This window comes from Phascolarctos cinereus, unplaced genomic scaffold (assembly GCF_003287225.1).
Source record: "Phascolarctos cinereus isolate Bilbo 61053 unplaced genomic scaffold, phaCin_HiC Scaffold_4;HRSCAF=312, whole genome shotgun sequence".
Lineage (NCBI taxonomy): Eukaryota > Metazoa > Chordata > Mammalia > Diprotodontia > Phascolarctidae > Phascolarctos > Phascolarctos cinereus.
The window spans coordinates 542,835,166-542,850,949 of NW_027555847.1; positions in this window are offsets into that span (position 1 = coordinate 542,835,166).

A 15,784-nucleotide genomic window follows, 5' to 3' on the forward strand; every position below is an offset into this window, starting at 1 on the left:
TACCCACCTCCCAATATTGTCATGAGGATCAAATGAGACGATAATTGTAGAGCACTTAACACAGTGCCTGGTATACAATAAGCATTATATAAATGTTAACTTTTATTATTTTTGTTATCATTATTTAAAGTTACACAGCTATTACCAAATTCTTCAGTAAGTTTTTAAAATTTGTTTATTTTTAATCACATCTGAGATTTTATTCATGTAGGGAGCTACCAGTGAGCAACTCCTACAAATTAAATTTAGCAACTTTGCTACTTAAGAATCTTAGGTAATTCATTGTAGAGTATATGAGAGAGTTTTCCTATGTAGAACTGATACATTGGAGTTGGGAAACATTCACGTCATCCTCTTCCCATATTACCTTTCTTTGCTGTATTCTTCATATTCATACACTCCCAATAGATGTTGAAGCATTACCTTTTCTGTGGTAAATATAATAGCTTGAAAGAAAATGTCTACCCCATACTTTTGAATGAGCATAACATATGACTTAGAAGGCCCTTAAATCATCACCCTTCATCAGAGGATAACTGTTAATAGTGAGCTGACTGTGAGAAACAGTGGATTTTTCATGGTTCAAATCCAGAGAATGTGTCTATCTGTAAATAGGCTAAATGTTGCCTTAATTGATAGTTACCCAAGTGAAAGAGTTGTCAAAAGTAACTGCCCTAAAAGGTCATTCAAAACCACAAAATCCATTAACTCCAACTTCAGTTTAGCAGAATAAAGAAATCCATGCCTAAGGAGGAATTAGTTCTGCTACCCAGTCCATCAAAAGAAATTTTCTAAAACCTTAATGTCTAACATGTACCTTCTAATGGATTTATTATCTTGTTCTCTCCCCTCAGGTTCATGGTAAACACATTTATATTAACAATGACTTTCTTTAAAATTGAATTAACTTTTTTTTAAATTTTGTGTAAATAAAATTGGTTCCCCCAAATTGAGCAGAATATAGAAATTGGAAAATTAACACATTTATATGAAAATGAACAATTTTCTGCATATAAATGGTAGTGGATATGCAAGTACCCCCCATTTTTGAATATTCACCTTACAAATAACCTCTACATACAAATGACCAACACATTCTTCCTTCCAACAGAAATCCAGTCAATGTTATTGTTATCATTGATTAGTACTACTGATGTCTTATAAAGTTGTTATCATCAAAGCTTTTTTCTCCTTCTCTTGGAGAGTTTCTGCTTTTATGGGATCATGGTAATCTAAATCCTTCCTTATTTCCTCTCCCATTTGAACTCTGACTCCATCTCCATCAAATTCAGTATTCATTGTAAGACATCCCACAACCACAATACTTCCCTTTTCTATTTTCTTCTTTCCTTCCTTTTCAATCTCATTGGGGTAATAGACTCTCTTGAAATGAAAAGAACCCCAGATTCACATGACTATAAGATCCCTCATCCTTTCTTTAGATAAGTACTCTTTATTTTGGAAGTCTTCTCAATGTATGAATTCTGAATTTCAAAGAGGCTACTTGAGAAACAATTTATACTTATTAATATTTATTATTAATGTTTTATCTAAATATTTATTATCAATAATATAATTTACTTAATATTAATAATGTCATTGAATATTTATAGTTATTAAAAGCAATACATTAAGCAATGTATTTATGCAAGAAATACTTTTGATTATTTAATTAAGTCTATAGGATCTTGGTTCTTTGTATCGCAAAGTCAGAACTGAAGGAGTCATTTGAGGGTAGCTAGTACAAAAACATTTTACAGGTGAGGAAAATGAGATCAAGTGATTAAGGTTTTTTTTTTTGCTCAAATGCCAAAACTCAGAATTGAAACTAGGCCCTCTAACTCCAAATACTGGGTCATTTCCACTACCCTCTGCTGCCACTTTTGTCCCTAAATGTATTACCTATCCATCTTTTTTTTGTTTTTCCCAAAAATTTGTTATGCCATCTATGCTTTCATTGGTAAAATGCTGAGTAGAGTTCAGAAACTTTCTAGGAACATAGAATGATTTCTTTGTCTCTTCCCTATTGAATTCTTTCCAAATCAACATGAATTCATTAGTCACTGTCTTGTGATTTGTTGTTCAAATAGTTCAGATATTGCCTAACTAAACTATTGTTTAGCCTATATATCTTCATTTTGACAGCAAGTATACATTGAGAGATTTCATTAATTTTTTACTGAAATTAATGTGTTGGACATCCACTGAATTCCCTAGACTGGTCAATCTAATTTTCCTATCATAAAAGGAAAATGGTTTTATCTTTCAGGATTTATTTTTGATGAACATTTCAATCTGCACTGTCTCATAGTTTTTGATGACCTCCCACTTTCTCAATAATCCATGAGATAGATAGTTGTCTCATGAGTGTCACTCTCTATAATTTTACTAGAATTTTCTGAAGCCTAGTGGTTTGAACAAAATCTGCTTTATTCTCCCTCTTAAAAATCAAGGCACCAATTGCTACTCTTTAGTCCTTTGTCACCTCTCCCTTTCTCCACAATTTTTCAAAGATCACTGACAATGGTACAGCAATTAGAACTCTCAATTCTTCCAGGATACTGGGACATAGTTAATCAAGGCTGGGTTTCATGGACTCAGCGTGGATTGCTAGGTACTCTTAATATCTCCTCATTTATCTTGTGTTTCAATTCCCTGTTAACCAATGTTTGTTTTATATATTCTAGCTTTAGGATTATTCTCCTTGAGAGATAAAATAGAAAGACAATAGGAAAAGAATATCACACAAATCTGACACATTTCTAAGACTTTGAAAAGTCAGTTTTGAAAGAGTTCAGGGAAATGACACAAAACATTCCATAGCTTAAGGCTCTACATGAAAATTTAACTTGAGAGAAATCATTCATTTCCCTTCTCTCTGTTATCTGTTGCCATTGACCCATCCAATCTATGTAGGGGTCATACCTTTTCTTTTACCTAAAATTCATTTTAGAATAGCTTTAAAAGACAATTTCCTGACTTTAGTCTTCATTGAAAGTTTCATATGAATCTTTATATAAATATCTCTGACAAAGTTTAATTATTTTTAATTATTTATTACTATTTATTACTTACCTCACCACCTTTTGTATTTATCCTGTTGCCTGCCTTTGTTTTGAGTATGTGGAGCAGGGAGGGGAGTATCCAAACTCCTAGTGCAGTTACACTACTGATTTTTTTTTACACTCCTCACTTTCTCATTTTTCTTCTACATTGGAATTTTTGTGTTTATACCATCAGAATAAATTTCTAACAAATTGTATACTTTCTCTCTTGAGTTGACTTCTTGTTAGAATTTTAGGACATGGGATCCTATATATTTATTCTCTAAACTCCAAAAGAAGGCTTCCAAAGGTTTCACATATATGTAAGATTATCAAGTCCAGTTTGAATCATTTTTTTTGAGCAATCATGAACTTGAATGTGATGGAGTAACTGCATCCCAAAGTTTTAGTTTTTCCTACTTTGGCTAGCAGATTTTCAGAATAGTGTCCTAAATAGGTACTTTACCTTGTCATTTCCTCTACTTTCTAAAGCACGGAAGTATAATTTATATAAGCTATATAGCTAGTCTGCCTTTGTCACATACCTGGAGACTTGAAGTCCTCCATCACTATTTTTTTTTGGCCAAGCAGATCAAATTTATTAGTAAAGCATGAATTTACCAATAAATAAGATCTCAGCTTCCTCAGCAAAGCTAAAACCTTAAATAAAAGGGATAGCTCTCTTTTATAGTTTTGGGAAGCATAGAAAGTAGGAAGGTCACATAATAGATGGAAGAAAATACGATTGGATGGAAATTAGGAAAGAGGTTAGCAACAAACAACCCCGTCCTTCCCTCCTATGACTAAGAAATATTCTTTGTTTGAGTCCATCTGTATCTTCAAAGAGAGAGATAGCAAACCTGACTTCTTTGGATAACAACCAAGAAATTCTTGAAACAAGAGTGGAATAATGATTAACAAGAGAACTGGATTTCTAAACTTAACTTATTACAGGATGGCTGAATTTCTGAACTAAGTTCAGAGACAAAGAATCATGACTCAGGCAGTTACAGGACAAAATTGATCAGTTGCAAATAGGGGCAATTAAAAAAATGACACAGAATCAATCTGATTATTTTAATCTCTCCCCCTTTGATCAATGAGACACATGTATGTCCTTAAAAGATCACTTATCCATAGGAATGCTTGCCAGTTTAGTTTAAGAAAGGATATCTGTGTCTGGTATCTTATATCATTCTATAAGATTTTTAACATAGTTATTTTTTTAAAAAAAATTTAACAGTTATTCTTAACTGCATACATTGACAATAATTTTTTTTCTGGTACAACTTTAGAACAAGCTTTAATGTAGCAACTAATACAGAGTCTAAAAAGGATTGTAAGGTAGAGGGTAATTAGTGCCCATTCACCAAGGTTGGCTAATAGACCATTTCCCCAGAGCCAAGTGAACCCTAAAGAGGGATTCCACCAGGGGTCATTTGGCTTGGGTACCCTATCAGTATTATAGCCTGCTTCTGTGTTAGCTATCAAAGCGCCATGCAGTCAGCATGAATTGCTTATGCCCCTATGTACTAAGACTGTGCTAAGTACTACAGAGAAGAAGACAGGTCAAAGCTAGTTCTTTTTCTCAAAGAGTCCACAATCACATAGGAGAGAATACATGTAGACAGCTACGGACAAATGAGAAATAAACAAGATAAATTGAAGACATTCAATGGAAGGAAAAAAAAAATTAATACTAAGGGAGATCAGGAAAGGCTGTCCAGGGTCAGGAGACAGAATATCTTATGTGAGGAAAAGCTATGAGGGCAGTGTAACTGGATCCCAAGTACATGGATGAGGATTGGAGAGATTGGAAAAGTAAGAGGGATCAAGGTTATAACTGGCTTTGAATACTAAGTAGAATTTTATATTTGATCCTGGAGGTGGTAGAGAGACTCTGAAGTTGGTTGAATGGTGTGTGTATGAGTGTGTGTGTGTGTGTGTGTGTGTGTGTGTGTGTGTGTGTGTGTGTAAGAGGGAGAGAAACAGAGAGAGGGAGGGAGGGAGAGAGAGAGAGAGAGAGAGAGAGAGAGAGAGAGAGAGAGAGAGAGAGAGAGAGAGAGAGAGACTCATACCTGGTTTTTTGAAGGATCAGTTTGAAAGCTGAAGGTAAGATAGACTGGAGTGTGGAGAGACTTGAAGCAGGGAAAACAAACAAGAGGTTATAATAAAGTCTAAGCATAAAGTTATGAAGGCCTGCACCAGGGTGCAAAGAATGGGGTATAAATGAGAGATATTATAAAGGTAAAATTAACAAGACTTGGCAACAGGGAGTGGGCTGAAAGATAATGAGGAGTCTGGGATGATACCTAGGATGCAAGCCTAGGTGACTGGGAGGATGATGGTATTATTAGTAATAGGAAAGGTCTAAAGAATATGAGGGTTTGGAGGCAAAAAATAATGACTTTGGTTTTGGGCATGTTGAGTTTAAAAATGTCTACAAAACACTTGGAACTCGGGAGAGAGGGTAAGGCTGGAAAAGTAGGTATGAGATTCATCAGCAAATAGATGATAATTAAATCCATGAGAGGTGATGAGATTACCAAGTCAAATAGTATAAAAGGAAAAGTATATATGTCTTAGTTGGGTCCCCTTTTCCTCTTTTCCTTTCCCTTCTCTTCCCTATTCCTGCTCTCCAAAAGCAGTATACCTTCATACTGGAGCATCTCCTTTCCTGCTTAATGGACCAGTGTCTTTGTGCTCCCCAAATTCGATGCTGTCCTTCCATGAGTTGTATTCCATGTTTGTGTATATACCTGAGTTGTATATTTAGTCTCCCTTTCCCCTCTTCCCTTCCCCTCTTCCCCATTGCTCACAATAAAGCTTTGCATTGAACTGATTGCCATTGTTTTACGTAGTCTTAGCACCTTAACTCATTAAGAGATTCCTTTCCCTAACTTCTTTGTCTGACCCAAGGACTTTCCTTAACATAAACTGGGTAACAGAACAAGGACTTAACCTGTTAACAGCCACACCTACACTGGGGGAGTATGAGGCTGTGAGCCCAATTGCCAAAAACCAGGATCAATATCCTACATCCTACTAGGAACGACTCCATAATGCCAGAGGACTGTCACAAAACAAGTGGCACAATAAGCATGGTCCCAAAACTCCCCAAACCCTCAATTTCTTTTAAGTGAAGTATGAGGCAAATTCGCAGCTGAGAGGAGAGAGGGAGGAGGAGCTATGGGAGGTAAGAAGAGGAAAAAAAATGTTTGCAAGGCTTCTTTGGTGATTGTTTTGGTGAGTCGATTAGGGAAGTGTAAAACAATTGTCCCACAGAAGTGAGGGCCCAGTAAGGTTACATAGCATAAATTTGTAATGAATCTAGTCAGCACAATTTCAATACTTTCTCCAGCTTTATTCTTCAGCAAAGGAGTAGAAGTTTTGTGGATGGTAGAGTAGTTCAAGACTGAGGTTTGGCAGGGCAAGATCAGTGACAAGATAAGGGTCAGGAGACTTAAGAGAAGATGGGAGTGTAGAGTTAAATTGTTTCACCAAGGGCCAAGAGGAAGAAGTGAGGAGACTGTAGCCACTATATGGCTGATGACCTAGGAAATAAGTAAGGGGTCAAGAGACTAGAGATTATAGTAAGGACAAGAAATTGAGTTTGTTATTTCAAGACAGAGGGATAGGTCATGACAACAGGTTGTCATCAGAGAGGAGAACTTCTGACTTCACGAACATGGAAATGATACATTTTGGAGTGTAGCTAAGGTAGAGTGAAAGAAGGAAATGAGAAATGGGAAATGAATAAAATTTAAGTTTAGGGTGTTTGAGGAAGTATTAATATGTATTTTTAAGTATTTAGTCTGAGGGCAAGAGTTGGGGAGGAAAGAAAGATTGTTGGCTAGGCATTAAATAATTGCTGAAAGGAAAGAATCTTGGAGGTCTGTAGACAATATCTATAAGACTTTTGATTGGGTGGTGGATATGGATTAAGTACCGAAGTGTCTGAGGGATGGAAGTTGAAGAAAAGCTTGAAGGCAGCGGTTGGAAGAAAGGAGTATTCCAACTCCATGTCTACCAGTGAGTTGGATGAATGAGTTGGATGCAACCTATGCCAAACAGGATGGCCAGAGAGGCAGTGTCTTCAAACATGAATCAAGTTTTGGTGAGAGCCAGGACATGATAAGAGTAAGAAAGATAAGATTTAAGATTAAAGTTAGTTAGTTTCATATTGAACAGACATTCCAGAGGGCATAGAGGAAGCGGCCTTAGAATGTGGCATTAAGAAGAGAGGATTGGGTTGTGGGGGCTGAAAGTAAGGAAGTAGCTAGTGGGGAATAAAGAATGAGGTTTGAATCTAGGAGGTCAAAGTTACCAGGATAGTGAGGGAATGACCTGTCAGAAGTTTGTTAATAGTGTCTGGGAGGTATACAATGTGTTCCAATCCCATTACTTCTTCTGATTCTCCCATAATAGATTCTCACCCAAATCTTTTTATCCACATCTTAGTCATGTTGGTAACAGATAGACAAAATAAGACACATTCTTTATATACTCTGATCCTACCACTCTACTTGCATGTAATTGGTTCCTCTGAAGAATATTTCTCCTCCTACTGCAGAATTCCAAATATTAGTCACATTCAACATTCTTAGATAAACATATGAAATTACATTTGCTCTATTTTTATTAAGATAGTGCACTTTATTTTTACTAATAATTTTGCACAATTTGTTTAGACATCTGAAGCTGTAAGTAAAATTTTCTCTTCCGGGACTCTCTTTCTCTCTCACTCTCTCTCTCTCTCTCTCTCTCTCTCTCTCTCTCTCTCTCTCTCCACATATATAGATATAGATAGATAAATAGATAGATATAGATATATAGATAGATAGATAGATAGATAGATAGATAGATAGATAGATAGATATAGATAATGTAGTCAGATCATAGACTACTATGGCAATTAATTGCCAAGTACTATCTTTAAGAATATCTGTGAAGGTACAATTTTTAGATTAGTTCATTGAATTGATCATGATAAACAGACTTTACTAATATGGTGATAAATTTTGCAGATACACAACAAAACGTCAGATCATAGTATAATATACAATGTTCTATTGGTAGGTATAAATTAAAATCAACAAAAAATATTTGATCAATTACATCATGTGAGACTTTGTCATCATTTCTTGATTAATTCATTAATATCATACTTATATGCTTTCCCAAAATATAGATGTAGGGACTTCTGGTCACTCAATTCTACTTCTATTCATCCTATATCATGGCTTCTTGAAATTCCTCTGCTTAATATCCTTATTTTTTGAGAATTTGCACTGCTTCTTGGGTAGATAGAGTCTTAAATAAAATGTGCCCTTTAGAGTCTTGAGTAAAGTAAAGGAAAAAAAAAGAATATGAGAGAAAACAAATTTATGGTTATTCTGTAAGAGTATTTTGTTCCCATCCCAGATGTTTTATGTCCATTGAAGAAGCCCAGGTTAAGCCATATTCCATAAAATAAGCTATGAGAGAACATCCATTTGCCTTCATTATGGCCTAGATGCTGCACATAGCAATCAGAAAGGTCCCAATCCATCCAAGGAGCAAATCAAAGAAGGCAGGATTCCAGACCTTTTCCTTCCCTCCCAATTTCATACTCCTTGGGCTTGCTGTAATCAAAGAGGGCTTAATCCACCTGGGGAGCAGATTGGAGAGGGCAGCTCGCCAGGCCAACATTCCATGTTGTGAGCACACTAATTGGAACTTTAAGTCTGGTTAAAATTCTACCCACACAGCTTTCCATCCCTCATTCTTTACCATCTCTGCTTTCTTCTTGTCTCGACCATTTCTGTTCCTCTCTGATTCAACTTTGGAGTATTACACAGCTTTCCCATTCTTTTCCAGTATGACACTTGGAGCCCTACTCACTTCACCCTTAAACATTTTCTTTGAGAGCTCCTTTTGCCTCCTTCCCTACATAGAAACTTGTCTTTTCCCTGGGTAACCATGTTAGTTATTGTTATGAGGAACAAATGAGTTCATATATATAACACTTTGCATATCTAAAAGCACTTTCTAAATGTTAGCTATTATCATTAATATAAGCAGTAGTATCTACCAACCTCCAGTTCACTCATATTCTTCAACTACTTCAGCAACTGAAGTATATGATATTATGTATTTTCCTTTCTACATTGTTCTTTGCAATCATCCTCGAGGAATTCAAAATCTACCTAGTCAGTCATTTGTAGCACTCTAACTTCATTGTTCTTTGATATCCATGACTTTTATAATCTTTATCCTCATCTCCACTATACCCACATACAAGAACAACCATACCTTAGACCTCTCTGCTACCTCTGAAATTCTGAGCTCATCTTTTTCCACTTACCTGATTTTCTTCCTCTGATCAAACTTATGATTTGCCCATTTCATGACCTCCAGACCTTCAATTCCTACATAATCTCCCAGGCTATCTTCCTTTCCTCTTTTCCCAGGCTTGAATTTGTAGTCAACCAATGGTTCCACAGCTAGTGTCCTAATATCACCAGTTCTCTTGACCTGCTATTATTGTCTTGCTAATCCTTAACCTTAGGTTATCACTAAAATCTAATTTCCCTGATCCAGTCCTGCTTTTCTGGGGAAAGTCTCATTTAAGCTTATTTCATTCACAAACTACAGAATACCTGAATATACATTACAGAAATTCATCGAGAGACCCACTAATACTCGGCAATGCTTTATTACTCATTAACTCCCTTTCTCTTTCCCCACATTGACTAGTCCAAAACATTACCTTTCCTCTTGAGAACCCAAATAATCTCAGGCACTTAATGCTCACAAAAGATGACCCTATTTCCTATCTTTTTTTTTCTGATAAGATTAAAGCTATCTTCCATGATCTTCCTGAACTTCACTTCTCACACCAATTTTTCCTTCAAATTTTCACTCATCCTTTTTTCCTTCCCTTTTGTTCCAAAATAAAAGATAACTATATTATAAGGCAATCACCACCACCATTGATGCTACTTCCAACCCTGACCAGTTAATTCCATTCCTCTGACTTCTATAAGAACCTTGACTCAGCAATCACCTTCAATTCTCAATGCAATTTCAGGGATTTCCTAATCGCTGAATGCTTCCCAATTGCAAAATGCCTTATTTTCACCCTGTATCCAAGATGTTGAAGAAGTAAAACTGATAGGATTTGGCAACAGCTTGGACATAGGGGTGAGAAATAATGAGGAGTCCAAGATGACTCCTAATATATATCTGAATCACTACAACACACACATATATGTATATATGATAATATGTGAATATAATTAACATATGTGAAGAGAATATATATTTATATACATGTATGTGAGTGTGTGTGTGTGTATATATATACATATATATAATACATATATATATATACACACACTATATATATATTTATATACATGGAGAGAGAGAGAGGGAGGCAGAGAGACAGAGAGAGACAAAGAGAGAGAAAGACAGAGAGACAGAAAAGTATTAAATGGGAAGAAAACATTTTTCCCATTAGGCTTTGGCCCTCAAGAAGGAGCCTGATCAAAGGACCAAGAGTTCAATTTTCATGTCACTTGTGCTTAGACATAAGCTAATTACATAATGAAAGTAGTAGAGGAAGACAATACAAGTTGTTTGGGATTTATGATGGCAAAATGACAGAGATAAAGTGAAGCATCAGTGAGGTGACTATGATCAACTAAGCCAAATCAAAATTACCTGAGGACGTGGAACAAGAGTGACATAGTAATGACTGCATGGTTTCCCTTGCACAGATTTTTGAAGGAACAATGTACGTATGTAGTACTTGACAAAGATCAGAAAAGTTTTACTACGTGAAAAAGAATGATTACTATAATACAGTAGTTGTGGTATTATAAGCTCATTTGAATATCATTAAGTTATATTTTCATGTAATATAGGTAAATTATAAAACATTTAGTGATTTTTGTTTTGTGGTTCCTATGTATTCATTTTATTTTTAATTATTTTATTAGGTCTATTCAGAAGACTCACACTCTTGATCAGACTCATTCTAATGAAATCAGCGACAACGGTAACAGTTTTCCCCACTGACCACCATAGTCATTACCTATTCTAACAGAATGCAATGCAGCTTGAAGGAATTGCTAACAAAAAATGGGCAAAGTGTAGTATTTTTAAATATGAAATTAATGCAGGTAAGCACAAATAACCTTGATAAGTATCTTAATCATGGAACAATGATCCTTAAAGCCAGTTTTGGAAAGAGTTCACAGACTAAAGAACTTGATTCCTAATTAGATGTGAATTATACTGTTTTCTATATTATGTTTAATTAAAGAAGGAGCAAATAGTTGTGACAACTGGCAAGATGGTTATTTTGTACCATCGCGGGCTCAGCTACAGCTACAAAAGGGGCATGCAATCAGCAATTGTCTTTAAAAAGAGCAGTTAGAATAAAATGATTAGTTTCATCAATTTAGACCTATTTTCTTAAACAAATAGAACTACTAGAATAGCTTTGTCTGTTCAGATTGGAAGACCTTTTATAACTGAAAAGGAGGACTATTTAGATACCATCCGTTCATCTTAAGGGGGGTAAATTGCCTCATTTCACATGATTAATATTTATTACATTTGCCATGGCACTTACGAAGTTACTGGGCTCTTATCAGTCACTAATTTGCCTGACTTTAGTGTCCTGCTAAAAGTATATATAATGTCCACATATATGTATCTATATACACATAGCTTTCTCTGTACATACAATCATATGTTATTTAATCAGACATTTTAAAAAATGTTGACAATTATTCGAAAGAGGTTTTATTAAAAAGTAAATTATTGACAAGATTTTTCTAATCAGAAAAAAAATCGCTATATATATAAATGGGAGAAGGGGTTAAGTTGGATGTTTGTATATGTTCCAAACTGACCTTACTCAAATAACTTGAAAGTATAAATATAATAATATTTCTCATAGCAGTCATTTGACAATTATTATGTAAGGTCAGCATAAGGAAGTAAAGGACTTAAAACATATTGCTAAAGTATTTGAATTTCACACCATAAATTACTTAATCTTCAAGTATGCTTTGTGTGAATATGTAAAAATAAAGTTGATTTGTTTTGAAGAGAATCATCATCATCTTCATCAAAGTGATTTCATGGTTGTAGCTTAAAACTTAAGATCACAGTTCAAAATATCAGAAACATCTCTTTCCTAGAGAATATACGGATTCTGACCTTTTTTCGAGGGATAAGGATAGGTACTAGACCTATTATTTTATTTAGAGAACTGCCAGACAGAGAAACTTCCTCTACCAGTACAGGCAGTCAGTCGGTGAAGAAACATTTATTAAGCACCTTCTATATGCTGGGCACAGTGCTAAGTGTTCAGTATACAAAGAAAGGCAACAATGGATCCTTTGTCCTCAAAGATCTTAAATACTAATAGAGATATCATGCCAACAACTATGCATGTACAAGATGAGAGTTGTCTAGAGCGATAAGAGGTTAAATACTTTGCCTATGATCACACAGAAAGGATGTATTAGAAAGATGGATAAATGAGTTGAACTGGTCTTCTTGCCTCCAAAGCCAACTTTCTTCAACAGGTGATTTTTTTTTTAGGCAACCTTACTTAGATCAGTCACCCTGTTTTGCTTTCACTTTGTATGGCATTTACAGAGAATATACAGAGGATCTAATTGATTTAATTGGTATGTTAGTAAGGCATTCATTTGAAGTGCTCTGAATTTTTTACAAATGGCTCACTAGACCAAGAACTCTTATCAGCATTCATGACATTATGATGGAAGACATTGAGTAAGATGCTTTTAATGTATTATCAGATATTTATCTTGGGTGCAATTCAAAAAGAATTAAGTTAATAATTTTCCAATCTCAGTGTCCAGAAAATCTGATTTTATTTAATAAGGCATGATTTATTGCCAAGACAAGTGATTGCTTTTCTATAGGGTCTATGTATTAAACTTATAGATCTTTTAGTTGCATAGGAATAAAACAAAACATATATTGAATTAATATCATTGGAAATGCCTTCCCCATGCAATACTTTTACTGTGTTGAAAAGTAAATGCATATGACAAAATATGTCAACTAATTTTATAGGTAATATGTGTTTATAAAGAAGATTTATTCATAAGGGCATTGAAAAAAATGTGTAGCTAGACATTTGGTGGGAATATAAATGCAAACAGACAAAAATATACAAGGCATCATATTATCTGAGTTGGTAAATGCTATTAATTTCCTATGCTGAATTAACCTTAAAAGAAAAGGCTTTACTAAACAATGTCATTACTCCTCTATTGTATTTCTCTTTCTAAGATTGTGAAATAGGACACTTTAAAAATAAGTATATGTAGATATATTTAGAATAAAAATATAAATTATAATATAGATCTATAATTTTTTAAAGATTCAATTTTCTTAACATTCAAGTTACAGTTTTGTCTCAAATATTTTCCACCTAATCCCAGTTCATTTAAATTAAAACAACCCATCAATTTAACGACTATTTTAAAAAATGTAGCTCTTGATAAATTTATAGCAGCTACACCTCATGGCTCTTTATAAAAGATACCAACCTGTATAAGTATAACTCCTTCTGAACTAAAAATATGTAGTTCTATTTATAAATTGATTAGCTCAATATGGTAGAACTTCATAATATTGAGCATGCCAGTCATGTTATTGTTTATTTTAGTGATATATTTTAATTATCTTTTTGTTTCTCTGAAAAATGTAGGGTACATCTAGAGAATGCCAAAACATCTGGATGAAAAGTGAAAAAAAGAGTTACGGGATCATCTGGCTATTTGGGGACATCCAGATGTCTTGCACTGAATAGACCAAACATCTGGATGATTGACTTTTTTTAAAATTTCACCTGGGGGCTTTTCCATCATTTAGACACAGTCCCATTGCAGTGCCATTGTCACAAAGGTGAAAAGTCACTACCTGATTTGTTTTCACCTTAAAAGGATTAATTTAACAATGCAAATGCATATGTGTGTATCACATTATGTACTCATATTTGGGATACCTAAGTGGTGCAGGGAAACAGAGCCCAGCCTGGAGTCAGGAAGACCTGAGTTCAAACACGACTTCAGACACTTACTAGCTGTGTGACCCTGGGCAAGTCATTTAACCCTGTTTGCCTCAGTTTCCTCATCTGTGAAGTGAGCTTGAGAAGCAAATGGAAAATCATTCCAGTATCTTTGCCAAGAAAACCCCAAATGGGGTCACAAAGGTTCAGACACAACTGGAAAACAACTGAACGACAACATATATTTATAATTATTTCTGAGTTTATTGAGCTATCTAAATAGTACTCCTTGCTGAGCTATAAACAGACCTCCAAAACTTGGCCAGAGAAATGTAATTGTCTGGAACACTGTTAGAATGCTTAAAACTATAATGGGAAGAAATGAATTGAATAGAAACCTAGAAAGCAGTTGAAAGTCACTGGGCTCATTTAGAGATTGTAAGTATCTTCTCTATTGCCTGCATCTCCCAACAAAGGCTCCACTTTTGAGCCTAATGGTAAATTATTGGTGTGAATTTGTGTCCTTTCATGTTTTTACTATAGCTTTGACAGAAAAAAAAAAAGAAAGCTTGTCTTTGGAAAGTGTGATTACTCCAAACAATTCATTCAACTCTAAACATCTGAAACAGTATACAAAACGACAGCTGCATTTGGGTAAATACATCAAATATACAGAAATATATAAAACTTAATTATGTCATTTATAGTGTGGCCGTTAAGCTGCAAATTGCACTAGGAAATGTTTTAAAAAAAAAGTCACCTTAACAGTCTGCCTGCCCTGCTCCTTTACATTAAGCTGAAACTAATTGGGCATCAGCGTGAAATGAATTGGATTTGGTTCATAACCAGGACTCTATTATTATTTAGGTCTTTCCTGAGCTACATACGTACAGAGTTGGGCAAGTGTCAGTCATAAATCATGTTTGTTAATGGACTTACTCAGAGCAGAGATATTCTTGTTAGATAGCTATGAAACCAAACTTTGACTTAATCAACTTAGTATGGCACTGATATTGTATTCAAAGTTATTATAAGGGGGAAATAGCCTCATAAACACACAAGAAAGATTTTTTTAAAAAGCTACATAGGTTATTGATTAGGTTTATGTATTTATTCATTTATTTATTTGTTTTGGTAATCATTGCAGGAAAGGAAGCCCAGGAGGGAGGGTGGAGCCAAAAAGGAAGGTAAAGCTCAAGAAGTTTTGTTAAACTCACATACAAACTCTGGTAAATGTATACCATATGGCACCTCTGTCTCTTAACAGAGCTATCAGATTTCTTTTTGTGATGGAGATGAAATTCTGGCCTTAAATCATCCAAAGCATATATACAGAGTACATGACTCAGAATGCTATAGCACCAACCAGGTTCAAGTCTGTACTCTAATCATGAAGTCTTGTATGACAGAGTAACTTAACTTTCTCTGAGCCTTAGCTTTCCCATCTATAATATGGGAACAATAATATTTGCACTACTTGCTTCACTGGGTTTATTGGGAAAGAATTACCTTTCAATTGTTAATCATTTCATAAACATGAGCTAATAGGACCTGAAATGTAATCAGAATTCAAAGGAGAGAAGGAAAGCTAACAAAGAATAAAAACAAAAAGTTTTTAATGAAAAGATATTATTGGAAAATTATGGCATATTCCCAGTAACTTGAACTGATCAAGGAATACAGAGGAAAGAAGAGA